This window comes from Neovison vison, unplaced genomic scaffold (genome assembly GCF_020171115.1).
Source record: "Neovison vison isolate M4711 unplaced genomic scaffold, ASM_NN_V1 Scaffold_092, whole genome shotgun sequence".
NCBI lineage: Eukaryota > Metazoa > Chordata > Mammalia > Carnivora > Mustelidae > Neogale > Neogale vison.
In genome coordinates, this window is record NW_025334896.1 from 33,518 (window position 1) to 47,396 (window position 13,879).

General features: G+C 72.3%; 6 non-coding genes across 6 annotated transcripts; all 6 read right to left on the minus strand.

The window, feature by feature from the left end:
* Positions 1–1,481: 1,481 nt before the first annotated feature.
* On the minus strand, positions 1,482–1,600 carry LOC122898023. The gene has a single exon (XR_006382774.1). It is a non-coding gene; the product is annotated as a 5S ribosomal RNA (ribosomal RNA).
* A 2,182-nt stretch (positions 1,601–3,782) lies between these two features.
* LOC122898024 lies at positions 3,783–3,901 on the minus strand. Its single transcript, XR_006382775.1, has one exon. It is a non-coding gene; the product is annotated as a 5S ribosomal RNA (ribosomal RNA).
* A 2,182-nt stretch (positions 3,902–6,083) lies between these two features.
* LOC122898026 lies at positions 6,084–6,202 on the minus strand. Its single transcript, XR_006382776.1, has one exon. It is a non-coding gene; the product is annotated as a 5S ribosomal RNA (ribosomal RNA).
* A 2,180-nt stretch (positions 6,203–8,382) lies between these two features.
* Positions 8,383–8,501, minus strand: LOC122898028. The gene has a single exon (XR_006382778.1). It is a non-coding gene; the product is annotated as a 5S ribosomal RNA (ribosomal RNA).
* Positions 8,502–10,683: 2,182 nt separating this feature from the next.
* On the minus strand, positions 10,684–10,802 carry LOC122898029. Its single transcript, XR_006382779.1, has one exon. It is a non-coding gene; the product is annotated as a 5S ribosomal RNA (ribosomal RNA).
* A 2,182-nt stretch (positions 10,803–12,984) lies between these two features.
* LOC122898030 lies at positions 12,985–13,103 on the minus strand. The gene has a single exon (XR_006382780.1). It is a non-coding gene; the product is annotated as a 5S ribosomal RNA (ribosomal RNA).
* Between the last annotated feature and the right edge of the window lie 776 nt (positions 13,104–13,879).

Genomic DNA, 13,879 nt, shown 5'->3' on the forward strand with positions numbered 1-13,879 from the left:
CCCACGGAGACACAGGGACAGACACAGACTGAGGGATGTCTGCACAGACGGCCAGAACGCAGAGCCCCAGAGACAGACTCTCCAACCCGCAGTCCCCCCCACCCCCCCAGACCCTCCACACCCCCAGCTCCCAGGACAGACGCGGTGACCCTGACCGGCATGGGGACAGGGACCGGGTCGGAGACACGGGTGCACGCAACGCTCACACACCCACTCACACGCACAGGAACACACACACGCACGCACACACCCGCGCACACACGCACTCGGACAAGACACCACCCACCCAGGAGGCTGCGGTGGCCTGGCACCTGTCCCGGGAGGGAGGGCCGGCGTGCGTGGGCAGGGCTTTGGCCTAGGTGGCGGCGCCCTGGAGCTGCCGGAGGAGCCCGGGGAGCCCGAGGACCTGCCGGTGAGGTGTCAGCAGTCCCGTTCGGCTCCCTTTCCTGCCCAGCACCCGGTCTGGCCTGGGGGCCTGCCAGGGATTCTTTCATGGGTCTAGTCTTCTGGTGTGGGGTATGGGGTGTGGGGTGTGGGGTGTGGGGTGTGGCGTGGGGCCGGGGGCGGGGCGGGGGCCTCTCTTGGCCCGGTGTGCGGCGCCTCCGGTCTTTCTCGGAGCGAGACAGCCCCGCGCTTGCCGTGGCTGCTCCCGGGAGACGCAGGGTGGAGCCGAGTGCCCAAGGCGCCGGGAGCCCACGAGGGTCGGCCATCTGGCGTCCTGGGCACCTCGGCCCGGGCGCGGGGCCCCAGGGGCGAAGGGGAGGTGGTCGGTGAGAAGGAAGGGAATGCCCTTCCGGCCTGAGCGGAGCCCAGGCCCGGTGGAGAGAAGGGGCAGGGTGGGCCCAGGTCGCGGGGGCGCCGGGAGGGGTGGGGCGGTGGGGCGGGCTGCCGGTGGGCTTTGGAGCTGGGGGCAGCCCGAGGGCCTCGCTAGGGGATCCAGGGCCCAGGGCCCGGGCCCGGGCGCACAGGCCCGAGGAGAGGTTGCCCGAGCCCGGGGTCGAGGCCCGCTCCTGCCTCCTGTCCCCCACAACCCCGGCCCCGGCCCGCCCCTCCCCGCCCTCCTCCCACAGCCCGTCGGCCCCCACCCCCTCCCCGCGTCCATGGCCGTGGTCCTCACCCCGGTCCCCCTTTCCCTGCCTCTGGCCCCCGAGCCCCCTCCAACACTGCCTCTCCCTGCCAGCAGCCCCCCAAGGTCGGCTGAGGCGCGGCTGGGCCTCGTGGCGTGGAGGCGGAAAGGCTGGGTTGTGGCCGGCCGCCCGTGCAGCGGGCCGCCCTTTTGGGGCCAGGGGCCCGCGATGCTGGGGCTGGGGTGGCCAGGGGTCGGGGGGGTCAGGGGCCCGAGGTGACCGGGCTCAGGGGCTGCGGCGTTCAGGGACTGCTGGGAGGCCGCCGCGTTGGCGGCCAAGCGAGTGGGAGGGAGGCCGAAGGGGGAGAGAAAAGAGGAAGGCCAAACAAGACAAGCGTTTGGGGGCGAAAGAAAAAGCCTACAGCACCCGGTATTCCCAGGCGGTCTCCCATCCAAGTACTAACCAGGCCCGACCCTGCTTAGCTTCCGAGATCAGACGAGATCGGGCGCGTTCAGGGTGGTATGGCCGTAGACGCCTGCCGCCGCAGCTGGCCGCCCCAAGAGCCTGCTGCGCGCTTCGCGGGCCCCGGCGCGCGCCGCGGCTCACCCCTCCGCCTGTCCTTGTCCTGGCGCCTGCCTCCCCGCCCGCCCGCCCGCCCAGGGGCCCAGACGCCTGCGGGCCCCGGGGCCTCGCCAAAGTCCCTCCGGGCACTCTCCCATCCCGGGACTCCCCAGCCCCTCCGCCCCGTGCCTCTGCAGGTGGCAAGGGGCTGTGTCCTCGGGCCCGCGCGCGGTGAGCACAGCGCCCCCCAGCGCCCACCCAGCGCCCTAGGCCTGGCCCAGCTGGCCACCTGGCCTTCCCTCCTCTCCTCTCCTCTCCTCTGCTCTCCTCTCCTCTCCTCTCCTCTGCTCTCTTATGCTCTCCTCTCCTCTGCTCTCCTCTGCTCTCCTCTACTCTCCTCCAGTCAGCTCTGCTCGGCTCGGCTCGGCTCGGCTCGGCTCGGCTCGGCTCGGCTCGGCACGGCTTGGACGGGTTCGGTTCTCCCCTCCTCTGCACCCCGCCTCGCTCCCAGCCCACCCGAGGCCACGAGGACACGGGCGATGCCACACACCAGCCCAGAAGCGGCAGCCCCGCCCCGTGACCCTTCCTCCGCGCGCTTCCCCTCGCCACCCACCCGCAACAGGCCCTGACCAGAGACACGATAGGCCGGCTCACCTACACGGACACAGGGATACCCACGGAGACACAGGGACAGACACAGACTGAGGGATGTCTGCACAGACGGCCAGAACGCAGAGCCCCAGAGACAGACTCTCCAACCCGCAGTCCCCCCCACCCCCCCAGACCCTCCACACCCCCAGCTCCCAGGACAGACGCGGTGACCCTGACCGGCATGGGGACAGGGACCGGGTCGGAGACACGGGTGCACGCAACGCTCACACACCCACTCACACGCACAGGAACACACACACGCACGCACACACCCGCGCACACACGCACTCGGACAAGACACCACCCACCCAGGAGGCTGCGGTGGCCTGGCACCTGTCCCGGGAGGGAGGGCCGGCGTGCGTGGGCAGGGCTTTGGCCTAGGTGGCGGCGCCCTGGAGCTGCCGGAGGAGCCCGGGGAGCCCGAGGACCTGCCGGTGAGGTGTCAGCAGTCCCGTTCGGCTCCCTTTCCTGCCCAGCACCCGGTCTGGCCTGGGGGCCTGCCAGGGATTCTTTCATGGGTCTAGTCTTCTGGTGTGGGGTATGGGGTGTGGGGTGTGGGGTGTGGGGTGTGGCGTGGGGCCGGGGGCGGGGCGGGGGCCTCTCTTGGCCCGGTGTGCGGCGCCTCCGGTCTTTCTCGGAGCGAGACAGCCCCGCGCTTGCCGTGGCTGCTCCCGGGAGACGCAGGGTGGAGCCGAGTGCCCAAGGCGCCGGGAGCCCACGAGGGTCGGCCATCTGGCGTCCTGGGCACCTCGGCCCGGGCGCGGGGCCCCAGGGGCGAAGGGGAGGTGGTCGGTGAGAAGGAAGGGAATGCCCTTCCGGCCTGAGCGGAGCCCAGGCCCGGTGGAGAGAAGGGGCAGGGTGGGCCCAGGTCGCGGGGGCGCCGGGAGGGGTGGGGCGGTGGGGCGGGCTGCCGGTGGGCTTTGGAGCTGGGGGCAGCCCGAGGGCCTCGCTAGGGGATCCAGGGCCCAGGGCCCGGGCCCGGGCGCACAGGCCCGAGGAGAGGTTGCCCGAGCCCGGGGTCGAGGCCCGCTCCTGCCTCCTGTCCCCCACAACCCCGGCCCCGGCCCGCCCCTCCCCGCCCTCCTCCCACAGCCCGTCGGCCCCCACCCCCTCCCCGCGTCCATGGCCGTGGTCCTCACCCCGGTCCCCCTTTCCCTGCCTCTGGCCCCCGAGCCCCCTCCAACACTGCCTCTCCCTGCCAGCAGCCCCCCAAGGTCGGCTGAGGCGCGGCTGGGCCTCGTGGCGTGGAGGCGGAAAGGCTGGGTTGTGGCCGGCCGCCCGTGCAGCGGGCCGCCCTTTTGGGGCCAGGGGCCCGCGATGCTGGGGCTGGGGTGGCCAGGGGTCGGGGGGGTCAGGGGCCCGAGGTGACCGGGCTCAGGGGCTGCGGCGTTCAGGGACTGCTGGGAGGCCGCCGCGTTGGCGGCCAAGCGAGTGGGAGGGAGGCCGAAGGGGGAGAGAAAAGAGGAAGGCCAAACAAGACAAGCGTTTGGGGGCGAAAGAAAAAGCCTACAGCACCCGGTATTCCCAGGCGGTCTCCCATCCAAGTACTAACCAGGCCCGACCCTGCTTAGCTTCCGAGATCAGACGAGATCGGGCGCGTTCAGGGTGGTATGGCCGTAGACGCCTGCCGCCGCAGCTGGCCGCCCCAAGAGCCTGCTGCGCGCTTCGCGGGCCCCGGCGCGCGCCGCGGCTCACCCCTCCGCCTGTCCTTGTCCTGGCGCCTGCCTCCCCGCCCGCCCGCCCGCCCAGGGGCCCAGACGCCTGCGGGCCCCGGGGCCTCGCCAAAGTCCCTCCGGGCACTCTCCCATCCCGGGACTCCCCAGCCCCTCCGCCCCGTGCCTCTGCAGGTGGCAAGGGGCTGTGTCCTCGGGCCCGCGCGCGGTGAGCACAGCGCCCCCCAGCGCCCACCCAGCGCCCTAGGCCTGGCCCAGCTGGCCACCTGGCCTTCCCTCCTCTCCTCTCCTCTCCTCTGCTCTCCTCTCCTCTCCTCTCCTCTGCTCTCTTATGCTCTCCTCTCCTCTGCTCTCCTCTGCTCTCCTCTACTCTCCTCCAGTCAGCTCTGCTCGGCTCGGCTCGGCTCGGCTCGGCTCGGCTCGGCTCGGCTCGGCACGGCTTGGACGGGTTCGGTTCTCCCCTCCTCTGCACCCCGCCTCGCTCCCAGCCCACCCGAGGCCACGAGGACACGGGCGATGCCACACACCAGCCCAGAAGCGGCAGCCCCGCCCCGTGACCCTTCCTCCGCGCGCTTCCCCTCGCCACCCACCCGCAACAGGCCCTGACCAGAGACACGATAGGCCGGCTCACCTACACGGACACAGGGATACCCACGGAGACACAGGGACAGACACAGACTGAGGGATGTCTGCACAGACGGCCAGAACGCAGAGCCCCAGAGACAGACTCTCCAACCCGCAGTCCCCCCCACCCCCCCAGACCCTCCACACCCCCAGCTCCCAGGACAGACGCGGTGACCCTGACCGGCATGGGGACAGGGACCGGGTCGGAGACACGGGTGCACGCAACGCTCACACACCCACTCACACGCACAGGAACACACACACGCACGCACACACCCGCGCACACACGCACTCGGACAAGACACCACCCACCCAGGAGGCTGCGGTGGCCTGGCACCTGTCCCGGGAGGGAGGGCCGGCGTGCGTGGGCAGGGCTTTGGCCTAGGTGGCGGCGCCCTGGAGCTGCCGGAGGAGCCCGGGGAGCCCGAGGACCTGCCGGTGAGGTGTCAGCAGTCCCGTTCGGCTCCCTTTCCTGCCCAGCACCCGGTCTGGCCTGGGGGCCTGCCAGGGATTCTTTCATGGGTCTAGTCTTCTGGTGTGGGGTATGGGGTGTGGGGTGTGGGGTGTGGGGTGTGGCGTGGGGCCGGGGGCGGGGCGGGGGCCTCTCTTGGCCCGGTGTGCGGCGCCTCCGGTCTTTCTCGGAGCGAGACAGCCCCGCGCTTGCCGTGGCTGCTCCCGGGAGACGCAGGGTGGAGCCGAGTGCCCAAGGCGCCGGGAGCCCACGAGGGTCGGCCATCTGGCGTCCTGGGCACCTCGGCCCGGGCGCGGGGCCCCAGGGGCGAAGGGGAGGTGGTCGGTGAGAAGGAAGGGAATGCCCTTCCGGCCTGAGCGGAGCCCAGGCCCGGTGGAGAGAAGGGGCAGGGTGGGCCCAGGTCGCGGGGGCGCCGGGAGGGGTGGGGCGGTGGGGCGGGCTGCCGGTGGGCTTTGGAGCTGGGGGCAGCCCGAGGGCCTCGCTAGGGGATCCAGGGCCCAGGGCCCGGGCCCGGGCGCACAGGCCCGAGGAGAGGTTGCCCGAGCCCGGGGTCGAGGCCCGCTCCTGCCTCCTGTCCCCCACAACCCCGGCCCCGGCCCGCCCCTCCCCGCCCTCCTCCCACAGCCCGTCGGCCCCCACCCCCTCCCCGCGTCCATGGCCGTGGTCCTCACCCCGGTCCCCCTTTCCCTGCCTCTGGCCCCCGAGCCCCCTCCAACACTGCCTCTCCCTGCCAGCAGCCCCCCAAGGTCGGCTGAGGCGCGGCTGGGCCTCGTGGCGTGGAGGCGGAAAGGCTGGGTTGTGGCCGGCCGCCCGTGCAGCGGGCCGCCCTTTTGGGGCCAGGGGCCCGCGATGCTGGGGCTGGGGTGGCCAGGGGTCGGGGGGGTCAGGGGCCCGAGGTGACCGGGCTCAGGGGCTGCGGCGTTCAGGGACTGCTGGGAGGCCGCCGCGTTGGCGGCCAAGCGAGTGGGAGGGAGGCCGAAGGGGGAGAGAAAAGAGGAAGGCCAAACAAGACAAGCGTTTGGGGGCGAAAGAAAAAGCCTACAGCACCCGGTATTCCCAGGCGGTCTCCCATCCAAGTACTAACCAGGCCCGACCCTGCTTAGCTTCCGAGATCAGACGAGATCGGGCGCGTTCAGGGTGGTATGGCCGTAGACGCCTGCCGCCGCAGCTGGCCGCCCCAAGAGCCTGCTGCGCGCTTCGCGGGCCCCGGCGCGCGCCGCGGCTCACCCCTCCGCCTGTCCTTGTCCTGGCGCCTGCCTCCCCGCCCGCCCGCCCGCCCAGGGGCCCAGACGCCTGCGGGCCCCGGGGCCTCGCCAAAGTCCCTCCGGGCACTCTCCCATCCCGGGACTCCCCAGCCCCTCCGCCCCGTGCCTCTGCAGGTGGCAAGGGGCTGTGTCCTCGGGCCCGCGCGCGGTGAGCACAGCGCCCCCCAGCGCCCACCCAGCGCCCTAGGCCTGGCCCAGCTGGCCACCTGGCCTTCCCTCCTCTCCTCTCCTCTCCTCTGCTCTCCTCTCCTCTCCTCTCCTCTGCTCTCTTATGCTCTCCTCTCCTCTGCTCTCCTCTGCTCTCCTCTACTCTCCTCCAGTCAGCTGCTCGGCTCGGCTCGGCTCGGCTCGGCTCGGCTCGGCTCGGCTCGGCACGGCTTGGACGGGTTCGGTTCTCCCCTCCTCTGCACCCCGCCTCGCTCCCAGCCCACCCGAGGCCACGAGGACACGGGCGATGCCACACACCAGCCCAGAAGCGGCAGCCCCGCCCCGTGACCCTTCCTCCGCGCGCTTCCCCTCGCCACCCACCCGCAACAGGCCCTGACCAGAGACACGATAGGCCGGCTCACCTACACGGACACAGGGATACCCACGGAGACACAGGGACAGACACAGACTGAGGGATGTCTGCACAGACGGCCAGAACGCAGAGCCCCAGAGACAGACTCTCCAACCCGCAGTCCCCCCCACCCCCCCAGACCCTCCACACCCCCAGCTCCCAGGACAGACGCGGTGACCCTGACCGGCATGGGGACAGGGACCGGGTCGGAGACACGGGTGCACGCAACGCTCACACACCCACTCACACGCACAGGAACACACACACGCACGCACACACCCGCGCACACACGCACTCGGACAAGACACCACCCACCCAGGAGGCTGCGGTGGCCTGGCACCTGTCCCGGGAGGGAGGGCCGGCGTGCGTGGGCAGGGCTTTGGCCTAGGTGGCGGCGCCCTGGAGCTGCCGGAGGAGCCCGGGGAGCCCGAGGACCTGCCGGTGAGGTGTCAGCAGTCCCGTTCGGCTCCCTTTCCTGCCCAGCACCCGGTCTGGCCTGGGGGCCTGCCAGGGATTCTTTCATGGGTCTAGTCTTCTGGTGTGGGGTATGGGGTGTGGGGTGTGGGGTGTGGGGTGTGGCGTGGGGCCGGGGGCGGGGCGGGGGCCTCTCTTGGCCCGGTGTGCGGCGCCTCCGGTCTTTCTCGGAGCGAGACAGCCCCGCGCTTGCCGTGGCTGCTCCCGGGAGACGCAGGGTGGAGCCGAGTGCCCAAGGCGCCGGGAGCCCACGAGGGTCGGCCATCTGGCGTCCTGGGCACCTCGGCCCGGGCGCGGGGCCCCAGGGGCGAAGGGGAGGTGGTCGGTGAGAAGGAAGGGAATGCCCTTCCGGCCTGAGCGGAGCCCAGGCCCGGTGGAGAGAAGGGGCAGGGTGGGCCCAGGTCGCGGGGGCGCCGGGAGGGGTGGGGCGGTGGGGCGGGCTGCCGGTGGGCTTTGGAGCTGGGGGCAGCCCGAGGGCCTCGCTAGGGGATCCAGGGCCCAGGGCCCGGGCCCGGGCGCACAGGCCCGAGGAGAGGTTGCCCGAGCCCGGGGTCGAGGCCCGCTCCTGCCTCCTGTCCCCCACAACCCCGGCCCCGGCCCGCCCCTCCCCGCCCTCCTCCCACAGCCCGTCGGCCCCCACCCCCTCCCCGCGTCCATGGCCGTGGTCCTCACCCCGGTCCCCCTTTCCCTGCCTCTGGCCCCCGAGCCCCCTCCAACACTGCCTCTCCCTGCCAGCAGCCCCCCAAGGTCGGCTGAGGCGCGGCTGGGCCTCGTGGCGTGGAGGCGGAAAGGCTGGGTTGTGGCCGGCCGCCCGTGCAGCGGGCCGCCCTTTTGGGGCCAGGGGCCCGCGATGCTGGGGCTGGGGTGGCCAGGGGTCGGGGGGGTCAGGGGCCCGAGGTGACCGGGCTCAGGGGCTGCGGCGTTCAGGGACTGCTGGGAGGCCGCCGCGTTGGCGGCCAAGCGAGTGGGAGGGAGGCCGAAGGGGGAGAGAAAAGAGGAAGGCCAAACAAGACAAGCGTTTGGGGGCGAAAGAAAAAGCCTACAGCACCCGGTATTCCCAGGCGGTCTCCCATCCAAGTACTAACCAGGCCCGACCCTGCTTAGCTTCCGAGATCAGACGAGATCGGGCGCGTTCAGGGTGGTATGGCCGTAGACGCCTGCCGCCGCAGCTGGCCGCCCCAAGAGCCTGCTGCGCGCTTCGCGGGCCCCGGCGCGCGCCGCGGCTCACCCCTCCGCCTGTCCTTGTCCTGGCGCCTGCCTCCCCGCCCGCCCGCCCGCCCAGGGGCCCAGACGCCTGCGGGCCCCGGGGCCTCGCCAAAGTCCCTCCGGGCACTCTCCCATCCCGGGACTCCCCAGCCCCTCCGCCCCGTGCCTCTGCAGGTGGCAAGGGGCTGTGTCCTCGGGCCCGCGCGCGGTGAGCACAGCGCCCCCCAGCGCCCACCCAGCGCCCTAGGCCTGGCCCAGCTGGCCACCTGGCCTTCCCTCCTCTCCTCTCCTCTCCTCTGCTCTCCTCTCCTCTCCTCTCCTCTGCTCTCTTATGCTCTCCTCTCCTCTGCTCTCCTCTGCTCTCCTCTACTCTCCTCCAGTCAGCTCTGCTCGGCTCGGCTCGGCTCGGCTCGGCTCGGCTCGGCTCGGCTCGGCACGGCTTGGACGGGTTCGGTTCTCCCCTCCTCTGCACCCCGCCTCGCTCCCAGCCCACCCGAGGCCACGAGGACACGGGCGATGCCACACACCAGCCCAGAAGCGGCAGCCCCGCCCCGTGACCCTTCCTCCGCGCGCTTCCCCTCGCCACCCACCCGCAACAGGCCCTGACCAGAGACACGATAGGCCGGCTCACCTACACGGACACAGGGATACCCACGGAGACACAGGGACAGACACAGACTGAGGGATGTCTGCACAGACGGCCAGAACGCAGAGCCCCAGAGACAGACTCTCCAACCCGCAGTCCCCCCCACCCCCCCAGACCCTCCACACCCCCAGCTCCCAGGACAGACGCGGTGACCCTGACCGGCATGGGGACAGGGACCGGGTCGGAGACACGGGTGCACGCAACGCTCACACACCCACTCACACGCACAGGAACACACACACGCACGCACACACCCGCGCACACACGCACTCGGACAAGACACCACCCACCCAGGAGGCTGCGGTGGCCTGGCACCTGTCCCGGGAGGGAGGGCCGGCGTGCGTGGGCAGGGCTTTGGCCTAGGTGGCGGCGCCCTGGAGCTGCCGGAGGAGCCCGGGGAGCCCGAGGACCTGCCGGTGAGGTGTCAGCAGTCCCGTTCGGCTCCCTTTCCTGCCCAGCACCCGGTCTGGCCTGGGGGCCTGCCAGGGATTCTTTCATGGGTCTAGTCTTCTGGTGTGGGGTATGGGGTGTGGGGTGTGGGGTGTGGGGTGTGGCGTGGGGCCGGGGGCGGGGCGGGGGCCTCTCTTGGCCCGGTGTGCGGCGCCTCCGGTCTTTCTCGGAGCGAGACAGCCCCGCGCTTGCCGTGGCTGCTCCCGGGAGACGCAGGGTGGAGCCGAGTGCCCAAGGCGCCGGGAGCCCACGAGGGTCGGCCATCTGGCGTCCTGGGCACCTCGGCCCGGGCGCGGGGCCCCAGGGGCGAAGGGGAGGTGGTCGGTGAGAAGGAAGGGAATGCCCTTCCGGCCTGAGCGGAGCCCAGGCCCGGTGGAGAGAAGGGGCAGGGTGGGCCCAGGTCGCGGGGGCGCCGGGAGGGGTGGGGCGGTGGGGCGGGCTGCCGGTGGGCTTTGGAGCTGGGGGCAGCCCGAGGGCCTCGCTAGGGGATCCAGGGCCCAGGGCCCGGGCCCGGGCGCACAGGCCCGAGGAGAGGTTGCCCGAGCCCGGGGTCGAGGCCCGCTCCTGCCTCCTGTCCCCCACAACCCCGGCCCCGGCCCGCCCCTCCCCGCCCTCCTCCCACAGCCCGTCGGCCCCCACCCCCTCCCCGCGTCCATGGCCGTGGTCCTCACCCCGGTCCCCCTTTCCCTGCCTCTGGCCCCCGAGCCCCCTCCAACACTGCCTCTCCCTGCCAGCAGCCCCCCAAGGTCGGCTGAGGCGCGGCTGGGCCTCGTGGCGTGGAGGCGGAAAGGCTGGGTTGTGGCCGGCCGCCCGTGCAGCGGGCCGCCCTTTTGGGGCCAGGGGCCCGCGATGCTGGGGCTGGGGTGGCCAGGGGTCGGGGGGGTCAGGGGCCCGAGGTGACCGGGCTCAGGGGCTGCGGCGTTCAGGGACTGCTGGGAGGCCGCCGCGTTGGCGGCCAAGCGAGTGGGAGGGAGGCCGAAGGGGGAGAGAAAAGAGGAAGGCCAAACAAGACAAGCGTTTGGGGGCGAAAGAAAAAGCCTACAGCACCCGGTATTCCCAGGCGGTCTCCCATCCAAGTACTAACCAGGCCCGACCCTGCTTAGCTTCCGAGATCAGACGAGATCGGGCGCGTTCAGGGTGGTATGGCCGTAGACGCCTGCCGCCGCAGCTGGCCGCCCCAAGAGCCTGCTGCGCGCTTCGCGGGCCCCGGCGCGCGCCGCGGCTCACCCCTCCGCCTGTCCTTGTCCTGGCGCCTGCCTCCCCGCCCGCCCGCCCGCCCAGGGGCCCAGACGCCTGCGGGCCCCGGGGCCTCGCCAAAGTCCCTCCGGGCACTCTCCCATCCCGGGACTCCCCAGCCCCTCCGCCCCGTGCCTCTGCAGGTGGCAAGGGGCTGTGTCCTCGGGCCCGCGCGCGGTGAGCACAGCGCCCCCCAGCGCCCACCCAGCGCCCTAGGCCTGGCCCAGCTGGCCACCTGGCCTTCCCTCCTCTCCTCTCCTCTCCTCTGCTCTCCTCTCCTCTCCTCTCCTCTGCTCTCTTATGCTCTCCTCTCCTCTGCTCTCCTCTGCTCTCCTCTACTCTCCTCCAGTCAGCTCTGCTCGGCTCGGCTCGGCTCGGCTCGGCTCGGCTCGGCTCGGCTCGGCACGGCTTGGACGGGTTCGGTTCTCCCCTCCTCTGCACCCCGCCTCGCTCCCAGCCCACCCGAGGCCACGAGGACACGGGCGATGCCACACACCAGCCCAGAAGCGGCAGCCCCGCCCCGTGACCCTTCCTCCGCGCGCTTCCCCTCGCCACCCACCCGCAACAGGCCCTGACCAGAGACACGATAGGCCGGCTCACCTACACGGACACAGGGATACCCACGGAGACACAGGGACAGACACAGACTGAGGGATGTCTGCACAGACGGCCAGAACGCAGAGCCCCAGAGACAGACTCTCCAACCCGCAGTCCCCCCCACCCCCCCAGACCCTCCACACCCCCAGCTCCCAGGACAGACGCGGTGACCCTGACCGGCATGGGGACAGGGACCGGGTCGGAGACACGGGTGCACGCAACGCTCACACACCCACTCACACGCACAGGAACACACACACGCACGCACACACCCGCGCACACACGCACTCGGACAAGACACCACCCACCCAGGAGGCTGCGGTGGCCTGGCACCTGTCCCGGGAGGGAGGGCCGGCGTGCGTGGGCAGGGCTTTGGCCTAGGTGGCGGCGCCCTGGAGCTGCCGGAGGAGCCCGGGGAGCCCGAGGACCTGCCGGTGAGGTGTCAGCAGTCCCGTTCGGCTCCCTTTCCTGCCCAGCACCCGGTCTGGCCTGGGGGCCTGCCAGGGATTCTTTCATGGGTCTAGTCTTCTGGTGTGGGGTATGGGGTGTGGGGTGTGGGGTGTGGGGTGTGGCGTGGGGCCGGGGGCGGGGCGGGGGCCTCTCTTGGCCCGGTGTGCGGCGCCTCCGGTCTTTCTCGGAGCGAGACAGCCCCGCGCTTGCCGTGGCTGCTCCCGGGAGACGCAGGGTGGAGCCGAGTGCCCAAGGCGCCGGGAGCCCACGAGGGTCGGCCATCTGGCGTCCTGGGCACCTCGGCCCGGGCGCGGGGCCCCAGGGGCGAAGGGGAGGTGGTCGGTGAGAAGGAAGGGAATGCCCTTCCGGCCTGAGCGGAGCCCAGGCCCGGTGGAGAGAAGGGGCAGGGTGGGCCCAGGTCGCGGGGGCGCCGGGAGGGGTGGGGCGGTGGGGCGGGCTGCCGGTGGGCTTTGGAGCTGGGGGCAGCCCGAGGGCCTCGCTAGGGGATCCAGGGCCCAGGGCCCGGGCCCGGGCGCACAGGCCCGAGGAGAGGTTGCCCGAGCCCGGGGTCGAGGCCCGCTCCTGCCTCCTGTCCCCCACAACCCCGGCCCCGGCCCGCCCCTCCCCGCCCTCCTCCCACAGCCCGTCGGCCCCCACCCCCTCCCCGCGTCCATGGCCGTGGTCCTCACCCCGGTCCCCCTTTCCCTGCCTCTGGCCCCCGAGCCCCCTCCAACACTGCCTCTCCCTGCCAGCAGCCCCCCAAGGTCGGCTGAGGCGCGGCTGGGCCTCGTGGCGTGGAGGCGGAAAGGCTGGGTTGTGGCCGGCCGCCCGTGCAGCGGGCCGCCCTTTTGGGGCCAGGGGCCCGCGATGCTGGGGCTGGGGTGGCCAGGGGTCGGGGGGGTCAGGGGCCCGAGGTGACCGGGCTCAGGGGCTGCGGCGTTCAGGGACTGCTGGGAGGCCGCCGCGTTGGCGGCCAAGCGAGTGGGAGGGAGGCCGAAGGGGGAGAGAAAAGAGGAAGGCCAAACAAGACAAGCGTTTGGGGGCGAAAGAAAAAGCCTACAGCACCCGGTATTCCCAGGCGGTCTCCCATCCAAGTACTAACCAGGCCCGACCCTGCTTAGCTTCCGAGATCAGACGAGATCGGGCGCGTTCAGGGTGGTATGGCCGTAGACGCCTGCCGCCGCAGCTGGCCGCCCCAAGAGCCTGCTGCGCGCTTCGCGGGCCCCGGCGCGCGCCGCGGCTCACCCCTCCGCCTGTCCTTGTCCTGGCGCCTGCCTCCCCGCCCGCCCGCCCGCCCAGGGGCCCAGACGCCTGCGGGCCCCGGGGCCTCGCCAAAGTCCCTCCGGGCACTCTCCCATCCCGGGACTCCCCAGCCCCTCCGCCCCGTGCCTCTGCAGGTGGCAAGGGGCTGTGTCCTCGGGCCCGCGCGCGGTGAGCACAGCGCCCCCCAGCGCCCACCCAGCGCCCTAGGCCTGGCCCAGCTGGCCACCTGGCCTTCCCTCCTCTCCTCTCCTCTCCTCTGCTCTCCTCTCCTCTCCTCTCCTCTGCTCTCTTATGCTCTCCTCTCCTCTGCTCTCCTCTGCTCTCCTCTACTCTCCTCCAGTCAGCTCTGCTCGGCTCGGCTCGGCTCGGCTCGGCTCGGCTCGGCTCGGCTCGGCACGGCTTGGACGGGTTCGGTTCTCCCCTCCTCTGCACCCCGCCTCGCTCCCAGCCCACCCGAGGCCACGAGGACACGGGCGATGCCACACACCAGCCCAGAAGCGGCAGCCCCGCCCCGTGACCCTTCCTCCGCGCGCTTCCCCTCGCCACCCACCCGCAACAGGCCCTGACCAGAGACACGATAGGCCGGCTCACCTACACGGACACAGGGATACCCACGGAGACACAGGGACAGACACAGACTGAGGGATGTCTGCACAGACGGCCAGAACGCAGAGCCCCAGAGACA